The sequence below is a fragment of the Artibeus jamaicensis genome, unplaced genomic scaffold (assembly GCF_021234435.1).
Source record: "Artibeus jamaicensis isolate MK-2021 breed Jamaican fruit bat unplaced genomic scaffold, CSHL_Jam_final contig_466, whole genome shotgun sequence".
Taxonomy (NCBI): Eukaryota; Metazoa; Chordata; class Mammalia; order Chiroptera; family Phyllostomidae; genus Artibeus; species Artibeus jamaicensis.
Genome location: NW_026521844.1, coordinates 7,151,350 through 7,178,903, shown reverse-complemented (window position 1 = coordinate 7,178,903; position 27,554 = coordinate 7,151,350).

Below are 27,554 nucleotides of genomic sequence, written 5' to 3'. Positions count from 1 at the left end.
TATGTAACAGGCACAGACCAAAACATTATGGCTTAAGAAGAAGAACAGCTCAAATCCCCAGAGCCAATACTTCTGAGTGACCAAAAGATAGCCAACCTATCAGATGCACAGTTCAAAACACTGGTGATCAGGATGCTCACAGAACTGGTTGATTTTAGTCACAAATTAGAGGAACAAATGAAGGCTAAACTAAGTGAAATAAAGGGAAATGCCCAGGGAACCAACAGAGATGGGAAGAAAACTGGGACTAATATCAATCGAGTGGACCAGAAGGAAGAAAAAAAATGACCAAACAGAAGAGAATGAAGAAACAAGTACTCAAACACATGAGGAGAGGCTTAGGAACCTCCAGGACATCTTTAAACATTCCAACATTCAAATTATAGGGGTACCAAAAAGGGAAGAGAATGAGCAACAAGTGGAAAACTTATTTGAACAAATAATAAAAGAGAACTTTCCCAATCTGGCAAAGATAATAGACTTCCAGGAAGTCCAGGAAGGTCAGAGAGTCCCAAGGAAGGTGGACCCAAAGAGAAACACACCAAGGCATATCATAATTACATTAGCCAAGATTAAAATAAAGGAGAGAATCCTAGAAGCAGCAAGAGATAAGGGAATAGTCACCTACAAAGGACTTCCCATCAGACCGTCAGCTGATTTCTCAAAAGAGACCTTACAGGCAAGAAGGGGCTGGAAAGAAGTATTCCAAGTCATGAAATCCAGAGACCTACATCCAAGATTGCTCTATCCAGCAAAACTTTCATTTAGAATGGAAGGGCAGATAAAGTGCTTCTCAGATAAAGTCAAGTTCAAGGAACTCATCATCACTAAGCCCTTATTACATGAAATATTAAAGGGACTACTTTCTAAGAAAAAGAAGATAAAAAAGATGAACAGTGAAAGGACAGCAAACGCACTGTTATTAGCAACCACACCTAAAACAAAAGCAAACTAAGAGGACAGCTAGATCAGGAGTGGGACCATAGAAATGGAGATCACATGGAGGGTTAGCAACAGGGGAGTGGGAGAAGGAGAAGGGGGGAGAAGGTACAGAGAATAAGTAGCATAGACGGTAGGTAGAAAATAGACGGGGGGGCAAGAATAGTAGGGGAAATATAGAATCTAAAGAACTTGTGACACATGGACATAAACTAAAGGGGGGAATGGTGGGGGAGGGGTGTGCAGGGTGGAAGGGAATGAAGGGGGAAATGGAACAACTTTAATGGCATAATCAATAAAATATATTAAAAAATAAAAAGAATATAGAACATCAAATTTATTTTTCCCATTATGTCCAGTCACTCTCATTTATTAATGTACCTGATTATTTTACTTCTCTCTCAATATCTGTTGGTTATGCCTTTCACATCTATCAATCCTGCTCCTTGAATTAATAAATAAAATTTCTCCAGAAATGGACACACTTCCCATTTTTAATCCATGTAGTCAGATGAGGTTTCACTTCTAGCTCCAAAGGTAGAGAGTGGGAATCAAGCCTTGCTAGGCAGTCCATCACATTCCATCTTCTCCAGTTTTTGGACAAGATATGTAACCAAATCCAAGGCACTGGAACATGGTTTCTAAAGTAGCTTTGAAAAATAACAGGCTAGACTCCAAAGAACCAATACTGCTGACACTACACAATTCATAGCTCAGAAAAAACAGGTTCTGATCACATTATTTGAACCCTGATTTCAGCTGTGCCTGAAATTAGAGCTACTCTAATCTTTTTCAGTTTTATAAACCATATATTTCCTTTTAAATTGGACCTGAAAGTACTCTGACACTATGTTGCTCAAAGGCAGCATGGCATGTAGTTGTCTGTTTCTAACCAATGTCCACAACCAATGTCAGCTGCAGACATGGCTCAATAGCTATGATTTTCTGAGCAGAGTATCTCCCAGAGTGAAGCACCATTTGTCATGCCCGTTGTAAACAGAATCTGGAGAGAAGGAAACTACATGCAATTTTGGCTGCCTGCCACAAATTAGATCTAGATGAGAGATAGCTCCTTTGCTTCAATGTTAATAATAACACTCCTCCACAGCTGACGAATATGTCCATTATCTTTGGCATAAGGGATAGTAAGCAGTGAGTGAATTGTTGGTGGTCACAGGCAACAGTGACTTTAGAAGTCTGAAGCTGGCTGGAAGCTGTAGGCTTTCTAAATGAGTCAACTCAGGAACATTCAGTCAGAGGAGATTAAATCCACAGGACTGGATGTAGAGCAAGTGACAGTCAACATCACCTCTCAACAGAACGCCCATGACCAAGGATTCTGTGTAACTCCAACAGGGGACACTTATTAATATGCATCGTAGGAGCAAGTGGAAAAGCAAGGCTGGCTAAATTAAAACTTAGGTTATGGAGCTTCCAGAAATACACAAGTTTATATATTCTTTGACTTCACCTTTCTGAAGTGTTCTGATAAGAAACACTACTTCTTCGAGGTTCATGATAAAAACTGAGGACCAAACCAATGTGTAGCCCAGTTATGCAGAAGTAAAACGCAGCCAGTGACAAAGACTTCCAGGCATGAGGCACTTTTTTAATAGAACTGTAAGGTTTTTGGCTATGATAACTATGTCCTGAAAGCTGAGATTGACAACAGAGTAGAGGGTAGAGTAGCCTGTGAGTTTTGGAACTTAGAGCTAATAGTCACTGAGAGACAGTTTGATAAAAATCAAGTTCAAGAACAAGACCACACAAAGGAAAAACTAATTAAAAAACTAGAGACTAAGACCAAAACTAGATTTAAAATTGTGGAAAAGCAAGGGGAACTACCAGGATATGGAAAGATGGTAAGACACAGCTAGTGAATGGCAGATTAAGACACTTAAATACTGGTGCAGGAGTTAGCAAGCTTTTACAACTGCTCTCATCTCTAGATTATTTTTGGGGGGGGATTAGAATTAGAGTTACATTAGTAGCTAACCTCACAGCTCTCTTATATATTTATTTAAAACGTAAGTATTTATGGTGGTACGGTTAAGATGGCAGCGTGGTTAAACATGGTGCTCAAGTCTTCCCAAAACCACATCAAAATTGAAACTAAATTACACAACAACCATCATTCAGAAGTATATGAAATCTAGCTGAATCAAGGCTGGTAGGAAGGGTGGAAACAAGGAACAGTCTAGTTCCACACCCACGTATGGCAAATAAAACTCAGGAGAGATATCTCAGATGCAGAGGTCCCCTCAGAGGAGCAAGGGGCTGAGCCCCCTGCCGTGCCTCCCAGCCCACAGTTCCAGTGCTGGGAAGAGAAGCCCCCACAACTTCTGGCTGTGAAAACCAGCAAGGATTGTGTCTAAGTGAAAGAGAGGGAGTCCCAGGCATTTGTCTTTAATGGCCTGATCATGGACTTACTGGGACTTACTCACTCTAAGCTCCAGCTCTGTGACAGCAGCTCGAAAGGCAGCAGGAGCATATGAGAGGAACTGAATTATCTGATTTAAGGACAAGGGATGGAGGTGTAGCTTTCTCCCAGAGTTCTAGCAGATCCTTGTTCCTTTGCTGAATCCTCCCTTCAAAGAGCTGGCAGGCTGGAGCAATATTGAAATCTCCATCAGCCTGGCCAACACTGTTAGCCCCACTCTGGTGATTCCCTGAGACCCCATTCCACGAAAATTTTAGGACCAACCAAGCCATTTTCAGTGTTTTTTCCTTATAAATGCCATGTCTGGGCTCATGTTTTAGACTTCCCTAAGTCTTTCAAAAAATAAGTATCTGGTCTTACTTGCTCCATATCTCTCACTAAGTGTCCGGCAGCTTGGTCTCTCTTGGTCTCTCTGATCTCCAACCGGCAGCTTGGTCTCTCTTGGTCTCTCTGATCTCCAACCTCAGCAAAGTAGCAACCATCCTCAGATCTTTGTAGCTCACATCAGGTGGCCCTGGGCAGAGAAAGGTGGCAACTGACCTTGTCCTGTACCTTCTGGGAGTCCCCAGAGCCAGTGTCTGGCAGACAGCTTCAGGAAATCTCAAAGCACCACCAGAATACCTCCACAAGCAACATACTCAAGGGGCAAATTTAGCGGGTGCCAGAGGCCAACTGAACTTAAGGAGGTGCTCTGTGGAAATAACTCCTGCACAGCTGATCCTCCATGGTGGTCACAACCCATCCTTGCAGTCTATTGGCCTATGGGTAAATCCTTCCCACTGAGGTGCCAACACCAATCGAGGCTAAACTTTAACATGAAGGTAAACACGGCCCACACAGGGGTGCACAGGTGATTGAGGAAGCTATGTCACTGAACCCTATAGGACACCTACTACATAAGGCCACTCTATCAAGCTTGGGAGATGTAGTAACTGTACCTATACATGGAAACAAACACAAGAAGTTAGCCAAAATGGGAGACAAAGAAACATGTCCCAAATGAGAGAAGAGAACAAAACTCCAGTAAAAGAACTAAACAAAATGGAAAAAACAATACACCGAATGCAGAGTACAAAATACTGGTTATGAGAATGCTCAATGAATTTATGAAAAGAGTACATGAACTTAGTGAGAACTTCAATGAAGAGATAGGAAAATGTTGCATCCTTGTTCCTGGGCACCAAATGTTGCAGACCCTGTCCAGCAGAGTCCGCCTGGTGTGGTATACGATGAGAATCAATGCACAGGTGACAATGACCCTGTGTGGAAAAAGGGAACAGCACAGCTACTTTCTCAAGGGGAGAGTGTCTATGGTGCTTCAGCCACTCCCTCAAAAGGAAAGCGCCTCGACCTTGCCTAGACAGGCTTTTATTGGTTTTCCTCGGGTCTTACATCAGAGAAAGATTTATTATCTATCACATAGAACATTATTGTCTACATTCTAGGTACAATCAAGGAAATAAAAATAACATGCAAAGGGGAATGATGATGAGCTCATTAGCTCTGTCCTTGGGAGAACTCATACAGGCTTTGGAAATTACCTTGAAGATAGACAATACACATTTGTTGTTTTAGACCAGGGTGATGGAGTTTTAGCAAGAGCAAGCCATAACAATCTATATGCATTTTCTAGGCCTGATTCCCACGGGAAAACTCAGTTTGAAGGTCTGGCTCCTGCCCACCACTTTGCATCTGTAGGTTTTCTGTACAGAGCTGAGTCACATTTGCCAGGCCAAGACAAACCGGTCCCCTACAGGAAAATAAACACAGAGATAGAAAACATAAAAAACAACCAGTCAGAGATAAAGAATACATTAACTAAAATGAAGAATACATTAAAGGGAATCAACAGTGGAGTAGATGAAGTGGAGTATAAAATCATACCTGGAAGATAAGGAAGAAAAAACACCCTATCGGAACAGCAAAAACAAAAATCTAAAAAAAAATGAGGATGATAAGTCAAGAATACCAATCAGAAGGAGAAGAAAGAGAGCAAGGAATCAAAAACCTATGTGAAAAAAAATGACAAAAATATTTCCGAACCTAATAAAGAAAACAGACACAAAATTCCAAGATGCACAGGTAGGCTCAAATAAAATGAACCCAAAGAGGACCACACCAAGACACATCATAACTATAATGCAAAAGATGAAAGACAAAGAGAGAATCTTAAAAGCAACAAGAGAAAAAAAACAGTTAATTACCTACAAAGGAGCTCCCATAAGACTGTCAGCTGATTTCACAAAAGAAACTTTGCAGGCCAGGGGGGTTGGAAAGAAAAATTCAGAGTGATGAAAATCAAAGACCTGCAATCAAGATTACTCTGCCCACCAAAGCTTTTAGTGTCCAGAGATAGATAAAGAACTTTCCAGAAAAGCTGAAGGATTTTTTCACCAACAAAACAGTATTACAAGAAATGTTACGGGGTCTTTTTTATGAAGAAGAGAGACAAAAGATTTAAATATGAATAATAAAGTTGTGATAAATGTATATCTATCAACAATTACTTTAAATGCAAATGGATTGAATACAGTAATCAAAAAACATGTGAAGGCTGAATGGATAACAATATAAGACCTTTACATATTCTGTCTACAGGAGACTCACTTCAGATCAAAAGACACAGAGACTGAAAATAAAGAGATGAAAAAGAATTTTCATCCAGAATAGAAACAGTAAAAAAAACACTGAGGCAGCAATACTTATACCAGAAAAAAATAGACTTTAAAACAAAGGCTATATAGCAAGAGACAAAAGGAGGAGCCACCAAGTCTAATTCTGGGTCTGTATCTGAAGAAAACCAAAACACTAAATCAAAAGACATCCTATATATATCCATATATTCATTGCAGCATTATTTTCATTAGCCAAGAAATGGAAACAACTTAAGTGACCATCAATAGATGAATGAATATAGAAGTAGTGTATATACTCATTGGAATATGACTCAGCCTTAAAAAAGAATGAATTCTTATCATCTAAAACAACATGGATGGACATAGAGGGTACTGTGTTGAATGAAAGAAGTCAGACAGAAAAAGACAAATGCCATATAATTTCACTTATATGTAAAATTTAAGAAAAAAAAACAAAATAAATGAATAAGCAGAACAGAAATAGAGTCATAGAGACAGAGAACATTTTGATGGTGGCCAGATGGGAGGGGTAATGGTGAAAAAGGTGAAGGGATTAAGAAGTACAAATTTTCAGTTACAGAACAGTCATGAAACTGTAAACTTCAGCATAAGACATATAATCAACAATACTGTAATAACTATGTATGGTGTCAGATGGGTATATTTATTGGGGTGTCCACTCAGGAAGCTTATAATATCTACTCATTGGGTTGTATATCTGAAACTAATATAATATTGTATATCAACTCTAATTAAAAATTACAATTATTTAAAGTAAAAAAAAAGGTGAAGGGCAAAGATTTAGCAACTAAGTTCTCATCAGTAAACAAGTAAATAAAAAAGCTGTGGTACATTTGCACAATGAAATATTACTCAGCCATTAAAAAAAAAAAAGAAAATCTAACATTTTGCAACAGCATGGATGGACCTGGAGAGCATTATGCTAAATAAAATGCAGTCAGAGAAAAACAAACACCTTATGCTTTCACTTACACTGTATGTGGAATCTAATTTAAAAAATAAACAAAATAGAAACAGAATCATAGATACAGATAACAGATTAACAGCTGTCACAGGGGAGAGGTTTCAGGTGGCTGGGTGAAAAACTTGGAAGGATTAAGAAATTGGTCATTGAAAAATAGCCACAGAGATGTGGATTGCAGCCAGAAGAATATAGTCAGTAATGCTGAGATAACAGGGTATAGGGCCCAGTGGGTGCTTAGACCCTAGAGGGACCACTTTGATGAGTGTATGGTTTCCCGGCCTCTTTGCTATACATATAAAACTGGTGCAGAATGGTTTGAATGTAAACTGTGATTGGGAAAAACATGAATGGATTAAAAACTACTAATTGGCAGTTACAAATATAGCCACAGGGATGTCAGCTACAGCATAGGGAATACAGTGTCCGGCACTAATAAGGCCCTTTTTTTATTACAAAACCTTTCATTACAAATTCATAAGCATGTAATTCTATAGCATAACAGTATCATACTCAAGCACACCACATATTTTAAGTAAAATGTTCACATTAAAACTATAAATTATTACACCCATATTATTACCCTACCAACCACACTCAGGCATTACTTTTGCGGGACCCTGTATAATCAACAATATTGTAATAACTATGTGTGGTACCAGATGGGTACCTGAAATATCAAGGGGCACACTTTGTACAAATATATGATTGTCAAACCACTATGCTGTATACCTGAAACTAATACAAAAAAATGTTGATTGCAAAATGTAAATGAAAAACAAAATAAAATAGATGTATCTGCAGAAAAAGTAGAAGCATATGAACAGAAATGCTTCCTGCAAGGGCTAATAGTTTGGTAGTAGCATACCCATGGCCATTTTACATTGCTTGTGTCCAGAAATATTGCTAGAAGAAATACTGCATTTATGTCTTCTGCTGTACAGCCCATAGTGAAATGGAAAAAAATAAGAGCAATAAAGTGAGACTGTCACAAAGCTGAATGTATTGAATTCAAAGGAGAGTTTAGGATTTGAGATGATGTTTTTTCTACATTTCAGTGTTAAAATATTTTTTTGTAAAATAATAGTAAATAGCAGTTGTTTATTATTTTTTGTAAAATAATAAGAAATAGCAGTTGTTGCCAAAACAGTCTTTATTGTGAAAATAAATTGGTTTCCAATTTCTGCACCCACACACATGGCATGCACCCATGCTCATGCACACACACACACATGCATCAAAACACGAACACTGTAAAGATCAAGAGAACTCAAAGGTATAACAGAAAAATGGATGCATAACTGGGATATCGAACTATTCCATATGAAGTTGGTAATCATATTTTGAAGTAGAATTATCAATCATCTTCAGAGGTCAGAAACAATTGTTCGAAACACATTCCTTGAAATCAAGTGAAATAAATCTCCACCAATCCCCATATGATGACATAACATATTGAAACCAGTGTTGCATAAATAATGTATTCAATTGGCGGGCTGTGAATACATTAACAAAGTTATTGATGACCTTTCATCATGATTTTCTAACTTTGTTTTGCTCTACCACTCCTGAGTTATAAGCTCATCAATAACTCATTGAAAAATGATGTATATCTAGTTGGCCTAGTTGGAAGCAGCAACATCTTTATATGATCTTGCTGATCATGTTGAGCACCCTCTTTGTGTAAATATTATTTCAGTACTACATATACTGGTCTTCAATTTACAAGTGTTTGTAAGGTATAATGATTTGAGAATGACAAAATTAGCATAAAAACATGTTAAATATATTTTCTGATACAGTGATATTTTATTTTCAAATATCAATTTTAATTAGTAAATGGCATTAATCAAAAACATGTAGAAGAAATGCAAAAATAAATCAACTTTTCTTTAGCCAGATATTTTTGATTCATGTAGACATAGCTAACATACTTTACATTTTTAATATTCAATGATTTTATTATGAAGTAGAAAAATACATTTTAAATTTGCTTTTGACATCATATAGTACTATAAGATAGAAAAGTGGTTAGAAAACTATGAGAGTATGTTAAAAGGACATGGAGACACAAGGATAAAGGAGTTTCCAGTAGCCAAATCTGTGGCAATTTATGCAGGATAAAAACTGAAAATTAATATTAATTGTAATAAACTATAACCCTTAGAAAATGTAAATATTCTTGAATCCAATCAAAGTAGATAGATGATACAGATACATAAATAACTGAATGAATGAATGATTTACTTCCTTATACTACAATTCTGATTAACATTATAGAAAAAAATGATGCAAACAGAAAATCATTATTTGGCAAACACACATCATCAATAGTGATGATTTCAAATTCGTGATTTAGAATAATCAATAGATGCTAAAATTAGAAAGTAAAAGCACAATGAGAAACAAATATTTGCCTAGTCCCTAAGGATCTCTTTACATAACACTAATTCATTACGATGGGGAAAATAACTTCACAGTAGAAAAATCTGGTAGTAACTACCTTCACCAAGTGATTAAGGTTAATATACAGTAGTGGACTTATTGATATCAAGAACCACTAAGATATGAAGTAGTGAGAAAAAGCAAACATTACTTCTTGAGGTATTATTACTGAAAAATTACAGCATAATTTTCATAATGAGAAAAACCTCAGACAAGTAAAAAGTGACGAACATTCAACAAAATATAATTTCAGTACTCTTCAAATGTGAAGAAATGGAACAAATTGGAGGAGTCTAAGGTGACAACAACTAACTGCAGTATGTGACCTACATGAGATCTTGGACCATCAGTAGGACATTTTTGGAACAATTGCAGGAAACTGAATAAGGTCTATAAATCAATTAACAATGTTGTATCAATATTAATATCTTGTTTTGATAACTGTCCTGTGTTTACATAAGATGTTAACATTTGGAAAAGCTGGGTAAATGGTACACAAGAATTCTCTGTACTCTTTCTTGTAAGTTTAAGTCAGTCATATTCCATGATATGGAATATGATATGATATGGGTTTGTTACTTTCTTTGTAAGTAAGTTTTTTGAGAAAATCAACACAAAGCCCCACAGAGTCATCATAGGTGAGGACCTTGATAGGAATTCAGAGGGAAGAACAGTCATGTTTGGCTGGGCCATGCCAGGCCCGCCTATTGCCCAGCCTCTGTAATGCCTCACTCTCAATTCAGCTAGAGCCAGTGAATCCTTCCCTACAAATTCCCCAGGACACGTCTTGGGAACCAAACCTTACTTTAGTGAGAAGGTGGTAACTAAAACAGCACAACCAGTTTCAGCAACACACCAGTTATACTGCTGCTAGTCCAGTGCTGATCCTGCCCCCTCGTTCTGGGAAGAAGGTTTCAGCCTTGTTCCACTAAACTCCAGGTATGCAGTTCTTCAGTCCTTTTAGCACCATAGTCTTGTCTTCCTCTGGTACTGTCACCTATCACTTAGCGACAGACTTCCCAGTTGACAAATACTTCCAACATGTTTGGGCAGACCTGATCCCTCTTGCGTGCCATCACCTCTGCCTGACATGTGCACGGGCCTGCAGTGTCTGCGGCATTATGGATGAGATACAAAATAAATTCACATGGACCACTGAGTCCTGTGGAGGAAAAGGGATGGCATGGCTACCCTCTCAAAGGAAGAGCACCTCAGAGCGGTCTTGCCACTCTCTCAAGAGGAGAGCATGCTGACCCTTGCATGGACAGGCTTTTATTGGGTTCAATTAGTACAGGAATAGAGGTAAAGTTCATTAATCATTGTCAGGCAGTAAGGTCAAACAATAGATAGCATACAAAGAACTACCAGGGCCTATTCTGAGTCAGGGTCTATTAGCTAAAGAGCTACAAAACTTTGAGAAACAAACTCATTTCCTGCTCGTACACATCATTTAACTGAGAGCATTATTAGCAAAACAGATTTCACAAGATTTTACATATTCTTTCTTAGGCCTGATGGCCTGGGGAACTCACCCTTTCTATCACAGGGCAGCACTGCCCTCTGTCATTGTTTCAAGCTTAAGTGAGGCAGGGGAAGTAAGGCAGCCAAGAGATTAGGAGACTTCTCACAGACAGAATGAGGGCTCAGGCTATGTCAAAGCTGAGGGATGAGAATCCATCACCTCCTTTGCTGTAGCTTCCCAAGTCCTTCCTGGGGGCCTCCCCATGATCATGCCTGTCTTAGGTCAATCCTCCCTTGGGGAATCTTACCTGTCATTGGCTAACTGATCAAGCATTGGGGCCAGTTATGAAAAAAGGAGCAGAAGCAGCGCTCCTGCCAGGGAGATAAGCTTTGTCTCCTTAGTGGCTTATGGTCCGAAGGTCACTCACTCAGCCTTAGCCATGGGGGGGGGGGGGCGGTTACAGCTTCTTAAACCAGACAGGGCAGTTCCCAACATCTGCCACACCCATTATTTCACACTAACTCTCAGGACGGACCACTCCTGTCCACCTTCCATGTTACTCTTTGTCTATCTTTCACAGTTTAGGAGTGCTTGCCATCATAATAAACTTCCTACAGCCTCACAGATTCCCCCAGGTCGTGCCTATCCCAGCAAGTGGGCTCACTAGGGCTACTTAATAGGTCTGGCCAAGGTGTAACACTTGACCCTTGGCCTTCAGGTAGTTGCTATGGCTCTTCTTTCATGCAAAGAGTATCCCTAAAAACCCAGATGTGCAAATCCCACAAGACGACAAAACTCATCATGACTGCTGATGAGGAGCCATTTTGGCAGGCAGTGGGGAGGAATGTTGTGATTTTACATTATTTTTTACAATCATATTATGAAACAAGTAGCTGTTGTTAGTGTTGTTAGTAGCTGTTGTTAGTGTTGTTAGGAGATATATAGCTCTGCAAATAGAATCAGGAGCAGGTGACAGTCCTTCACTTTTTCATCAAAGAAAAATTGACACTTTTTCCAAATAAAAATTGTATTTAATGATAAATTTCACATTCTCTCTTTGGACTACTTGTGAGCAACTTGAACATAACAAACAGTTTGTACCCTTTCTGAATTATATGCCTTATGATGCACATAAACCCAATTGACTGCTCATTCCCCGAATCTCAACAAAACTCTATTATTCTTTAATATACAGTGTATCTGCAGGAACTCTCATTAAAGATGTGAGGGATAACATGTTTCTCTGAAATACTTCAGAGCAATTTAGAGACTCAATTATTTGTTCTAGGGCTGTATTGGAAATTAGAAAATTGAGATTTTTTTCTTATCATACATGCCTTATGAATGGCAGGAGCTTCGCACTTAGTTGTATTTTTTATTTTTATGGATTGATATTTTTAAATTGACTTAATTTTATTCAGGAGTCCAAAGTCAATAATATGAGAGCAACTTAAACTATTTCGTTGCACCAGCCATGGATAGCTATTTAAATTAAAATTTAAAAATTAGGAAAAATTGGACAGATACACACAGAAAAATGAAACTAGACTACCTTCTCATGCTACACACAATAAATTCAAAGTGGATCAAAACTTAGATGTTAGACCAGAAACCATAAAAATCCTAGAAGAAAACGTAGGCAGCAAAATTTCAGACACTGCTTGTAGAAATTTTTTACTGGATATATCTTTCCAGCCAAGGAAAATTAATGAAAAAACAAATGGGACTATATCAAACTAAAAAGTTTTTGCACAGCAAAAAAATCACCAACAAAATAAAAACACAACCCACAGAATGGGAGAACATATTCACTGATAGATCTGAAAAGGGGTTAATATACAAAATTTATAAAGTATTTACATAACTTACCACCAAAACAACAAATAACCCAATTAAAAAATGGGTAAAGGACATGAATAGACACTTCTCCAAACAGGACATACAGATGGTCAATAGATACATGAAAAGATGCTCAAGATCACTAATCATCAGAGAAATGCAAATTTAAAACCATAAGATATCATCTCACAACTGTTAGAACAACTATCATCTATCAACAAACAACAAGTACTGGTGAGGATGTGGAGAAAGGGGAACTCTTTGCACTGCTGGTGGAAATGCAGACTGGTGCAGTGATGCAGACACTGGCCCACAGTGTCCGAGTCATTATGGATGAAATGAAATATTCACACAGACTAAAGAGTCTGGTGGAGGAAAAGGGACAGCATGACTTTTCTCTCAAGGGGAACAAAAGCCGAGGCGCTTGCTGTGACCAGCCTTTATTGAGTTTCTCAGCACATTATCTGATGGTCCTCATTTACTATGTACAGGTTGCTTTAGGTGGTTACCTTTTACAGAAAACAAAGGAGCCAATGCCACTAATCACATCACAGAAGAGGGATATTTGCAAATGAAAAGGAAGAAGGGGTTTGGACCAGTTACCCTGGTCCTAGGAAGGTTTATCATGATTTTTAGGAAGTTATTTTGCAGTAAATGTTTGCCACAAATGTGGGTGAGGGAGTTTTTAGCAAAAAGCAAGACTTAAAGTGGCCTAGGCATATTGCAGTCCTGATTCCTCACAGGAGAACCTATCCATGGGCATGGGTCCTGTGCATCTCCCAGTGGCAGCTGGGCTTACGCCATGCAGAACAGTCTCCTACAGTGCAGCCACTGTAGAAAGAAGTATGGAAATACCTCAAAATTTAAAAATGGAATTGCTTTTTGACTCAGTGATCCCATTTCTAGAAATATATCTAATGGAACTCAAAACACTAATTTGAAAGAAAATAAGCACCCCTATGTTCATCGTAGTGTTATTTACAATCACCAAGATATGGAAGCAGCCTAGGTGTCCATCAATAGATGAGTGGATAAAACAACTGTGGGACATTTACACAATGGAATACTACTTGGCCATGATAAAGAAGAAAAGTTTACCCTTTGCAACAATATCGGTGGACCTGGAGAAGATTATGCTAAGTGAAATAAGTCAGTGAGAGAAAGATAAATACCATATGATTTCATTCATATGTAGAATCTAATGAACAAACTGAAATAACAAGCAAAACAGAAACACTCAGAGATGGAGAGCAGATGACAGCTAGTAGGGAGAGGGAGGGACTGAGCAAAAAGGGAAAAGAACTCACAGACATGGACAGCTGTGTGGTGATTGCTGGGAGTACACTGAAGGGTATAAGGGGACTAAGTGGTTATGGAAAAAATAAAATAAAGATGAAATTAAAATATAATAATAAAAAATAAAACATAAAAGTCATGACCTACTTAAAAATATTAAATAAAATTTTATATTAAAGTCCTTAATTGCACTGGCCACATTTCATTTTTTATTCTCTTTTAGTTTTAGATATTGTATTTTTATTCTGATGTTCTAATTTGAAGTTAGACATTTAAGACAATAATTTTATGTAGTATGTTTACCATTTTCATAAACTCTCATGGAATAAATATAGGCTCCAGCCACTCTCTGTAGCTGTGAGCCAGAAGGAAGTGTGGAAGGAACGATCGTTTTCATCTCAGGTACAATGCAATCTCTAAGAATCTAGTTACACTTCCCCTTAGCAAATGGAACCCCAGAAGTGTCTGTACACAGCTAAAATGCACATGTATTTTACCTCCTACAGTTTTGTGTTTTTTTTTTTTACCATGGTTGAAAACTATCTGCCCTTTAAATTATTCCATTGTTTTACAGAGGAAGTATTTATTTCGTGACTGCACTAGCCACATTTCAAATACTCAGCAGCTCCATGTGGCGGTGGTTACCTTACTGTCAGTGTGTTTCCATGACTGGGAACATTCTGCTGGGCAGCAGTACAAGATCCAGAGCAGAAGAACTCTGAGGAGTTTTTTAATAATGATATGTATGAAATATTTGAATGGTGTCATCAAGCAATGTCTAAATCTCAAAAGGCTTTTTTTAGTATTATCATAGTGAGAAGCAAAAGATATTATAGAATGCTAAAGTCCATTTCTTCCTTAATAAAATATCCATGACCTTATAAGTTGAATTATGCTAAATTTCTATATAATGCCATATACTACAATGAAAATTTTTTCTCTGTAATGATAGGAGTCAAAGCAGGTATCACACTAGAAGTTTTAAATATCTAATCACAACTTCTTCCTGATTTGTTAGCAGGTCACAGTAGCTTGAAAATATAAGATACCTATCTTACAATATCACAGTATAACATGTAGTACCCCATATAGAAAATGATATCTAGATTCTGTTCCATGACAAATGTGTGTAGGTCCATTTTCAAGTCTTTTCAAGTGTTGAATTCCATATAGCATTGAACTGAATCAGACATAAAAGTAATTGTTATAATAATAATATCTATTCAGATTATCTTAATGTGAAAAAAGAAAATTTGTTTCACATAGTTTAAAGTGTTGAACTTATTGAAGATGAAAAGTCAATCAATGAAAATAAACGTAAAGCCAAAAAAGAAGTTTTTAACCATACGAATAGTCATGCCACGGTTACCCTAGAGAAAAATCATTTTGTTTCTTTCATACCACTTCTCACCTACTTTTAGTTTTGGAAAACATATGTATGCTAGGCAGTTTCTTGGGCTGAGAATCACAGAAGTAAATAACACACAAAGAAATGTCTTTTGAGAAGTTCAAAGTCTGCTGAGACAGACAAAAGTGAGATATTTAGTTTGGTTTTGTGTGTTCAGTGATGCTGGTGTACCATCTACCAAAGTCTGGCTAACATCCAGCGTAACAGTCTGCATTATTTTGACTAGCTGCAGTGTTCAAGTGATGCTAAGTACTGACATGTCGTGCCTAATATGACCTGTTTCAGCTGCAGATGCCTAATTGTTAAAGAGGAGCATGGCAATAGCTCTTTTAGGAGCCTTAGCCTGTCTATACATCTGGCTTCCAAAATATTCATCTATATTTCTTCATCATTGAAATGGTGAATTTTATAAATATAATATTTTAAAGAATTTCTCAAATATTCTAACAACCTCTTCTCTTTGAATTTTCATAGATAGTTCATTTAGTTGCTCATAGAGGTGGATCAGCCCCACTGAATTAACAACTTGGTGTTTCTTTTTATTTCAGAATATATCTGAGAGATAATAAAATGTCTTATTATTTTTTATTTTCCCCAAATTTTAAAAATATTTTTGTTTTTTTTAATCCTCACCCAAGGACATTTTTTCCCATTGCTTTTTATGGCAGAGAGAGAAACACCAATGTGAGAGAGAAATCTCGACTGGTAGCCTCCCACACGCACTTGCACTGGGGCTGTCTTCAGCCCACACATGCACCCCGACAGTGAATCAGACCAGCAGAATTTCAGCTACAGGATAATGTTCCAACCAAGTGAACCACACTGGCCAGGCCGATTTCTCAAAATATTGTCGTGTGTGTTTTCAAAATCATCTTTTTGACTGATGTGTGTTTCCTTGATTTGGCCGTAAGCTCCTTGGAAAAAGGTAAATGTCTTTATTTTTTATCCTCGGCATATAGTTTGATGGCTATAACATAATAGTTGTTCATACAGTGTTCAGTGAAAGAGAGTATAAAGGAGCCAAACAGTGCACAAATGTTAGGTTTCCCATTGCAGCTGAGGATCCATCATAAACATATGGTTTCTAGAAATGGTATTTCACACTTTACCAATCAGAAGTGAGGCCAAGTGAACAGAGAACCATCCAATAAGTAAGCCAACAAATATCTTCATTGAAACATCCCTTTGTTTCTATTTATTGTTAATTTTGTGAATGCCTCAGGTTAGGTCAGTGATTGTTAACCGGTGGGCCACAAGAATTTTTAACACATGCAATACCTGCCTAATCAGGGGCAATGAGATCTTTTCCCTTAGGCTGTCAAATAAAAAATAAAATGACAACAGCCCACACAATAGCCATCCAGTGTGCATGAATCAAAATTATACCTATTTGGGGGTCAGATCAGTAAAAAGTATAATATATATTTTTGGTGTGCTGCACAATTGTAGTAATCGGTTCCTGTGTGCCCGGGGATGAAACCGGCTGAAAGGCTCTGGGTCAGGAGTTGAGGAAAAGGAGGCTGGTCAGGGAGACAGCGCCCGTGGACAACTAATGAAGCACGCCCTTTGTAGAAGTTCTTTTGCATTTCACACACAGACTTTCTGTTTCCCTGTGTTAAGAGGGAAGGAATGTTACTTGAAGAGATACTGTCACAAGCTACGTTTTATCCTGTGAGCTTTCTCATCTCTTCTAGGTCCATTGGTTGCCTGCTCGATTTTTTCTCCTGACACCGTCCTTTATGCTGCCTATATTCCCCCACACTTTAAGGTTGCCTTTCTTACATTTTTCTTTAAATACGTTAAAGGCTCTTTTTAAACTTTTTAAATTCCTAAACCATCCTCAATTTCTTACTTCTAACATTTACTAAAAGAGTGTGTCCTTATGTAACAGGGTGCAGCCAAGAGGGGGGGCAAAAAAGGGATTTAGAATGGGGGTCAGAACTCAAGGTGTCCAGGAAATATTAGAAAGACATATAAGATGTCCTCACCTCTAATGCCCCCGCCCCCCCCACTGGTGTCAGTTGGGGGAAGGGACAAATGGAGCAGGGCCATTGAGAGTTGTTTTGCATAGCAACAGTTTTGCAGATGACCTCTAGAATGGTCATTTAACATATCTATAACCTTTAACTGGTTTCATAGATATGTTAAATAGCCATGCTTTGAGCCAGGGAAAAGGGAGTGATTTCCACCCAGGATGTAATTGGGAGGCAACGCCCCCTGGTTACAGCACCTGCATGAGAACTTGGAGTTGATTGTCTCCATGCCATGGGGCCACACCTGCCCAGACTCACTGTGGCAGCCCAGTAAAGCTGGGAGGATATGGGAGTCCTGGCAGGTGTAGCCGATTGTGGGAGGAGTGGGAAATGGGGCTGCAATGGAAGACTGGTGCAGGGATTTAAACCCAGACGAGAGAACCATGCAGTTTTGGCAGAGTGAGGACCTCTGCAGCCATGTGAGAAGGAGTACCACTTGGCTTTGCCAGAGTGGGGACCCCCGCAGCCATGTAAGAACCATGTGGTTTTGGGCAGAGTGCAGACCCCTGCAGCTTTGGTAGAAGAGGCCCACGTGGCTTTGGGGTGCTCTCTTTGGCTGCATGGCCTGGGAAGCAGGAGAGACTTTGCCTGAAAGAAGGGTGAAAGAATGCTTTGCCAGTGGACCATGAGAAGGTGCCACATGGCTTTGGAGTAATGAGAGATCCTGCCTGGACAGCAACACAGCTGATGGTACCAGCAACCACAAACATGGGAAGTGTGCTTCTTTTCCTGAGAAACAGTATCCCAAATTAGAGCAGAGGGGAAGGAAGTGCTGTGGGAGTCTGTGGTTATCCTAAAGGACTTTGATATATTAATGGGGACATTGGGTCACTACTTTAAGTCTGTGTATAGCTTTAAATAAACCTTTCCTTTTCACAAATCTCTGGCATTGAGAGATGTCTTTCCTCTGGCGGCAGACGGACAAGCCCAGTAGATATTAGTATACCATTCTTGGGAGGGGCCCCTGCTTTCTATAACACTTTTTGGCATCGCGGGGTGGGCCAAATATTGCCCCCCCCTTGGGCCTCTGTTCGGTAACACTTAGAAGACTAAGATAATTGTAATTGTTCATGTATAGATGAGATGTTAATGCATTAAACACAGAATTTAAAGTTTAAAGATTACCTCATTTCTGAATTGTATGGCTTCCTTATATTTATATCTAGAATTGCACATGTCATACCCATGCATAGATCTAGCATGATTTAGTTAATAAATAGCAAGAGGTCCGATACTATGTCTTTTCCTTATTTTCAAAGTTCTCAACTCAGGTCATGACTATGCAGCCATTTCGCCATCAATTCACAGCTTTCCAATTACTACCTGGGTAACCCTGAGATATTATTTAACCTCTATGCAGCTTAGATTCAATGCTGAAAAATAGATATTAACTAGGGTAACCATATAATTTATTTTCCAAACTGAGTCACTTTTGTGAGTGTTAAAGAGTACTAATAGTAATTTTACGCTCAAAAAAACAGATAGAGGTGTGGATTTTTCAAGGGAACCCAAGGCATATGGACAATCATGCTACTAATAGTAGTTGGTAACATCAAATGTAAAATCACAGGGAGAACGTGGAGACTTAGAATTGTAAGTGTGCAATGAATGTTATATTATCGTCATTGATATATGTATATGTTGTCATTGGCCTAGGAAAACCCTTGGGCCTTATTTGTTTAATACTATGTATTACCTACTAAGATGATTAAACCATCTGGACATTGTAAATTTTATCTCACTTTTGCCTTTTTATATTTTCTTTTGATAGCATACTTCAAAGTTAAACTATTCTCACCATCCATACACTTTTGTAATCAGGATGAAATAAATGAAATGTTTTGTAAAGCTCAGTGTCTGCTTGATGGAATTCCATCCTCTGTAGACATTTAGAAGAGCTGATCAATTTTTTTGAACTCTGAAGGATTACTTTGAAACTACTCTTAACCTCTCATTTTAAAGTCAGAATTATTTCCATTTCTTTAATTTCTCTTCATAAATATAATTATTAGCTCTTTCATTTATGTACCTATCCAATGAATCCTACACAAAATTTATTAAATTCCTTAAGGAGCCTCAAATTGGACATTGTTTTCTAATTAAGATAAAATGTTGAGTATAGCAGGAGGGTAACATTGAAATTGCTACATGCTAATTTGACATTCTAATAAAACATTTTTGTGTGTTATTTACTGTGGTGCTTGATTTGTAACTTTCACCAAAATAAACATAGCCTTTGTTTCCTGGAAGCTTGCAAAGATAAAAATAAAATACAGACTTCTTCAGGTCATTAAGATCATAATGGGGGTGTAGCTACTAGACAGAGTTGCACAAGGACCAAGTCTGTGTTACTGTCACCTGTGTATAACAAGCTCCTAGGCTGCTAGCTAACATTTGGTGAATACATGAATAAGTGAATGAACACATAAATAAATGAAGACAGACACAGATGACAGAATAGTAAATAAGTGTAGCAAATGAAATATTATGTACAAATAAAAATATCAGATGTTAACATCTGTTTACTCATTTACTGAGAAAATATTTATTGAGTACAACTTGTAAATACTCAGCATACAAAAGAAAATTAAGATGTAATCATTGTTCACTTATAAACATAGAAAAATATTTGTAGACTATATAAAATGATAGCTAACAATCCCAATTAAAATATACATTTTATATACATTAAAATAATATAATATAAACAATAAAATTTATTTCATAAATACAAAGATACTCTAATAATGAGACATCTTTTCCTTTGGTTTTTTTTTTTTTTGGTTTTTTTTTTTGGTTTTTTTTTTTTTATTGATTATGCCATTACATTTGCTCTATTCCCCCCTCCTTTCCCCTCCACCCTGCATACCCCTTCCCCACCATTTCCCCCTTTAGTTCATGAACATGTGTCTCAAATTCTTTAGATTCTGTATTTCCCCTACTATTCTTACCCTCCCCCTATCTATTTTCTATCTACTGTCTATACTACTTATTTTCTGTACCTTCTCCCCCTTCCCCTCCTCCCACTCCCCTGTTGCTAACCCTCCATGAGATCTTCATTTCTATGGTTCTGCTCCTGATCTAGCTATCCTCTTAGTTTGCTTTTGTTTTAGGTGTGGTTCTTAATAACTGTGAGTTTGCTGTCCTTTCACTGTTCATCTTTTTTATCTTCTTTTTCTTAGGTAAGTCCCTTTAACATTTCATATAGTAAGGGCTTGGTGATGATGAACTCCTTGAATTTGGTCTTATCTGAGAAGCATTTTATCTGTCCTTCCATTCTAAATGAAAGTTTTGCTGGGTAGAGCAATCTTGGTTGTAGATCTTTGGTTTTCATGACTTGGAATACCTCTGCCCAGCCCCTTCTTGCCTGTAAGGTCTCTTTTGAGAAATCAGCTGACAGTCTGATGGGAACTCCTTTGTAGGTGACTGTCCCCTTAGCTCTTGCTGCTTCTAGGATTCTCTCCTTCATTTTAATCTTGGCTAATGTAATTATGATGTGCCTTGGTGTGTTCCTTCTTGGGTCCAACTTCTTTGGGACTCTCTGAGCTTCCTGGACTTCCTGGAAGTCTATTGCCTTTGCCAGATTGGGGAAATTCTCCTTTATTATTTGTTCAAATAATTTTTCAACTGGTGGTTGTGCCTTTCCCCCTTCTGGTACCCCTATAATTCGGATGTTGGAACGTTTAAAGATGTCCTGGAGGTTCCTAAGCTTCTCCTCATTTTTCTGAATTCTTATTTCTTCATTCCTTTCTGTTTGGTCATTTTTTTCTTCCGTCTGGTTCTCTCCCTTGATTTGAATCCCAATTTTCTTTCCATTACTATTGGTATCTTTTGTATCAGCATTCATTTCAATTAATTTAGCTTCCATATGTTTCTCTAATTTGTGACTAAAATCCACCAGTTCTGTAAGGATCTTTATAACCAGTGTTTTGAACTGTGCATCTGAAAGACTGGCTATTTCTTCATCACTTAGGTCTATCGGTTCTGGGGCTCTGAGTTGTCCTAGAGCCATTTTTGGTCTATTCGCGCTGTTAAGTGAGCGGAGCGAAGCCTTAGTTGTTTACCAGGACGGGGGGACCCAGGTCGCTGGTTTGTGACGCTGTGTGTGGGGGCGGGGTCAGAGAGGGAGCAATGGCGTTCCTCTCCGCTAGCCCAGCGCAACCAGTCACTCAAAGGCCTCGGGCTTGCTTATCCGATCCTAATTTTGCGAGCCTGCTGCACCGCGCGGGTTTCCCTTCTCACTGGTTTCTCCACACGTAAATGCGCGCGACTGACCAACCCACCGCGCCTCTTCCCTGTGCGCTCCGGCAGCCAGCTCACTGGCGATCAGCGCCCTCGGTTGCCTGCGCGCACCGCCCCGGGAATTTTTTCTTGCTAACCTGCTCCGCTGCTGGCCTCGCTCCTCGTACCGGTCCAGCCGAGTATCTAGTTGTCCTTTGGACTCCGTATTGTCGATTTTCCGTGTGGCTTGGTTGTGACTGCTGTTAAAAATAGTTGTTCTTAGATTTGGTTGTGCACAGAGGTGAGGTGGAATCTCCACCTACTTCTCCATCTTGGCGGAAGTCCTCCTTTGGTTTTTAAAGATTATATTTGTTTAGATTTAGAGAAGGGAAGGAGAGAAAAACATCAGTGTGTAGTTGCCTCTCGAGTGCCCCCTACTGGGGACCTAGCCCACACCCAGGCATGTGCCCTGACTGGGGATCAAACTTGTGACCTTTTGGTTGTCAGGCCGGCTCTCAGTCCAATAAACCACACCAGCCAGTTCAAGAATTTTTTCTGTATTATATTGTTAATTAAAAGGCAAAAATATCATATAGTAATAGAAATAGATGACAAGAAGTCTTTTGATAACATCTTAATATTTCTGGCATTTGTGTCAGCAAACTTGGAATATAAATTATTCTTAACACAAAATGTATAAATTAGGAATAATTATTAAAAGGTGAATCACTGGAGCCTCATCCAAGTCACAAGTTCCTTGTATTGCTACCATTTTTCTATAGTCTATAAGTTAGACATTAAAAAAAAAGGAAACAATAAACAAACAATGGTATAGATACTGGAAAGAGAGATAAAATGATAACTATTAACATATGTGTGTGTTTGTGTATGAAAAACTACATAAATAGGTTAATTAAGCTGTCAACATGCTATCTTCAAAAGAGGTAAAATTGCAGGAAGGAAAACTCATGCGTTCTCACTGTTCTGTTTACAGTTCTGTCTTTGGCATGATGGAGGTGGTTATAGTGCTGTATATATGTATAGTGATACCCGCCCCACCCCCTGCCCTCTTGGAGCTGTGCTAAGGAAGCGACTCATAATTGCCTTGTGATGCAGAGCATAGTAGAAGCCCTTATAGCGTCTTTAAGAGAGCAAAGGAGGAAATAACCAATTCAGTTCCAAGGAAGACTTTGGAAAGTCACAGTAGTAAGAAAAACATACTTTTAAGGAAGTGAAAATAATGAGTGTGAGAGATGAAGTGTATAAAAACAATTTATTCTACAACAGCAAATTATTCCATGCAGCTAAGAGCATAGGATACAGGGGAAGAAGGCAGGGGTGGGAGAGTAGCACGTTGAGAAAGGGGTTCTTGACTAGGTTATAAAATGTGTTTATCATGTCGAGGAGCTGAGGCTTAATTTCATACCAGCAGTAACCTTATCCATTCTATTCATGTGCAACCAAATAAATCATTAAAAACCATTCACCCCTTGTAATATGGATATGTATCATGATGCTGAAAAACTATATACCCATTTTATATTTCCAAATTGACATCAAAATAGTGTTGTCTAATTTTTTAACAGTTTCAAAGGATACATTTCTGGTATAGTATACATTGTAAGCCAAGTGACAAAAGGATTCCTCTAATTAAAACCCATCATCTATATCAGAATTTCTATTGAATAAAGTCTGATGTTTTTAGTTTCATAAACACTTTGACTTTTGATAGGTAAATATGTAGGTAGATAAATGATCAGACAGACAAATGAATTATAAAATGGAGCACTGATAAAAATAAATTATCTGTTTGAAATAAGATACAGCCCCCTTCACAATTTCTTAATGAAGCTCTTCTGGCTTTGTTCTCAGGAAAACCACTCTTGGATGCTATGCATTCTTCAAATATCCCTTTGTTTATAACCCTGGAGATTTTGTACCTAGGGAAGGTGCAAAATACCATCCGAGATGGATGAAAAAATGGACAAGAATAACTGAAAGGAGTGTTGGAAAAGGACGACCTGTGGGCAGCAAGATTGTCCTCAGAAAGAAGTATTTTCAGATAAAATTTACATGGAAATTGAAGGTCTGGATATGTATTTCATTAAAACCAAGCTATCTATGACCTCACATCACCTAGAAAGTCTTTCTGTAGGCAAGAGGAAAAAATGTCTGTTTGTATACTGCTTCCATTCAGAAGAAGGAGCCATTTATATATTTGAATACTTACATCTCCAGTGTTGGCACCAACAGTATTCTGGGTTTCACCATGTGAAGAAATAAAGAAAAGTGTAATAATTGAATTTTTCAGATTTTTTAGGATGTGCAGGAGATATTTCTTTATCATTTCAACATATAGCAGTTATTCTTCTTCAGAACTATTAGTCTGCCTTTGTCTTTGAAAATTGTGAACCATACAAATATTTGTGTTTTCCCCTTTGAACTAAATAATAAGAGGCTTAGAACCAAATGTCCTTCACTAGAAGAAACAGTACTTGCATATTTTATGTAACTTTATCACTGTCTTTATCTTCTTATCCTCGTTTTGCTTTAGTTCTCATTCATGAATTTTTAACATGGAACTTTGTATAAAGGAAGAATTTGTGTAAGTAAATAAAAATAAAATTATAATGCATACAAAAGTGAAAATTTCTGTCCTATTCCTGACTCACTGGCTCTTCCCCAGAGTCAATCACTCTCATCAGTGTCTTCGGAATGTTGTGTGTAGCTTTTTTTAAAAGATTTTATTTATTTGCTTTTAGAGAGAGGGCAAGGGAAGAAGGAGGAGGAGAAAGACATTGATATTAGAGAAAAAAGACAGACTGGTAGCCTCTCCTGTGTGCCCCAACAGGGGACCAAACTTGCAGCTCAAGCATGTACCCTGACCAGGAACTGAACCGGTGACATTTTGCTTTGCAGGACAATACCCAAACAATTGAGCCACACCAGTCAGATCTTGTGCATTGCTTTGAAATATAATTTATACATTTATAATTATATTTGGATACTTTATCATTTTACATAAATCATGGTTTAATGATTCTGCATTTTTCTAATATTTAATAAATATAACATGCAAAGAATATCTCAATGATCATAGATCCTTATTTAATTTAAAGTTTATTGAACTAAAAATGTAGAAAACTGTGGTTTTTGGACAGATGAGGCCTGTCCAGAATGTGTCCAGCCATGTACTATGAAAAATAGAGACATTTACTAAAGAAGATACAAGATACAGAAACATTGTACACAGGACAATAACACCTCGGTCCAGTTGAAAGTAGGCACCTTGGGCCCTCACACAATTCTAATTGCCATCGGCTGCCCTGCTATATTTTCCTGAATCTCATAGATGGTCTGAAATCTCTTCCTTTTCAAAGGTAATTTTAGTTTTGGGAAAAGCCAGAGGTTGCTGGGTGCCAAATCTGGCCTATGGGGTCAGGGGGTAAGTCACCTGGGTTATTTGATCTTTTGCTAAAAAACTCTGCACAAGATGTTATGCATGAGTGTGCATGTTGTCACAATGAAGCTGCCGATCACCAGTTGCCCACAGTTATAGCCTTCTGAATCACCAAATAGTTTCCGTAGAGGAATGCTCAAGTTTCACGCAAAATTTGATGCAGATTTGTTGTTCTATTTGCTCATTTTGAATGCGACAGTCACACAGTATACATGCTCACTCAATGACATCTACCACCCCCGTGACTAGTACAGTCCTCATTGTTCACACCTGCACTTTCCAGTCCACTCTCCTTGCCTGCCAGGTTACATGGATGTCCACAAACATTGTTGTTATATTAACAATGGCTGGAGTTTTTCTGGACAGACCTTGTATAATATTTTGACTACATTGTAAATTAATTTGAACCTGAGTTAGCGTAATATCTAATCACGATTTCAAACATTTTAACATTGTTCTCTACACGCCTCCCTAAATCTGTCAGTTATAGGGAAAGGAAAAGAAGAAAGGAGAAAATTTTCAATATTCATTTATATGGCAGCAATTATTTAGTCTGTGATAGTTTTTTTTTTTTTTTTTCATTCAGATGCTTGTTCCTTCCTCTACACCCTTATTTAACATTTATTTTTAAAAACTGCCTGGACTTTTTCACATTTACATGACTTCTATTGTATTTTTAATTCCAATGTTTATATTTCAATTTAAAGGTTCTACCTTGTCACATAAATATGGGTTTGTTTATGTGAATAAATATAGAGATTTTATGGTTTTATTTGTGACCTTTCAGTACTTAAAGTCTCCTATTGGCACTTAATGACAGTGTATTGTTTCCCCATGTGCCCTGTGATTTTGGACTATGACCCCACCTTCATTGGAGATCTAAATGACATTTCTTGTTTAAGCTGGGGTAAAAGCATACCTTTGAAAGTAATGTTGCATTTGTGTTTTCTATCCGCTCACACATGTCAACTACTTGGAATCACTTTTTGTGTTAAAATAAGTTCAGAAAAATGTTTTCCTTTTACCTCAAAATTTTCTTGTGCTGTTTCTATATCTGCAGACATTTTTTTTCTGACTCACATGTCACAATGGATAGCTTTCTGGGGTTCTGGTTCATGGAGGAGGGTTTGATTTCCCTCTTACAGCGCTTCAGTGCCTCATTGCTCAGCCTCATTTAGGCACTATAACCAAAACCAAGACAATTCTTTCTTTTTTTCACCATACGCTGCTGACCACCAAGCTACTGAATCATCAACTCATGCATTTATTCTCTGGGTTTCAATTTGCTGATTATCTATTTTGTGTGTGGCACCTCGATATTGCTTTCCTGTCAACACGTCTCCAAGATTAACAGGCATTCAAATAAAACTCTAACTATATTCTATTAAAAATTTCTATATACTTCCAGCCAAGATGGAGGCATAGGTAGATACACTGTGCCTCCTCGCACAACCAAAATAAAAACAACAATGACTTAGAAAGAAAAAACAACCAGTACCGAAAGAAAATTGAACTGTATGGAAGTCTAACAACCAAGAAGTTAAAGAAAACACATTCATCCAGACCTGTAGGAGGGGTGGAGTCAGGTGGCCAGGCAGAGAGGGGTCACGGCAAAGTGGTGGCTGGTGGACCCCGGGCACACAAGGTAGCAGCTGGCAGACCCAGTGAGGTGGCGGATTGTGGAGGGCCATGGCGCTCGAGGCGGCTGGCAGACTGCGTCATCCCACATTTGCACGCAGATAAACCCGGTGAAACTGGGGAGTGAGACAGACTGAAAGACCCAGGGCTCCAGCACCGGGAAATAAAACCTCAAAACACCGATTAAAAACACCTGTGGGGGTTGAGGTGCTGGGAGAGACACTCAGCCTCACAGGAGATTTCTCTGGAAAGATCCACAGGGTCCTAGAAGGTGCACAAACCCACCCACCCCTGAATCAGCACCAGAAGGGCCCAGTGTGCTTAAGGAAAGTGGGGGAAATGATTGAAATCTAGCAGATAGCAGAGCAAGCACCATCATTCCCTTCCTGACCCCTCCCCCACATACAGCATCACAATCCAGCTACTGGGTTTCTCTGCCCGGTGAACACCTAAGACTCCGCCCCTCACTATGTAACAGGTGCATCGAGATTTAAAAAATGGCCCAAATGAAAGAACAGATGAAGGCTCTAAAAAAATAAATACAACTAAGTAACAAAGAGATAGCCAACCTATTAGATGCACAGTTCGAAACACTGGTGATCAGGATGTTCACAAAATTGGTTGAATTTGGTCACAAATTAAATGAAAAAATGAAGGCTACACAAAGTGAAATAAAGGAAAATGTACACAGAACCAATAGTGATGAGAAGGAAACTGGGGCTAAATCAATGAAGTGGACCAGAAGGAAGAAAGAA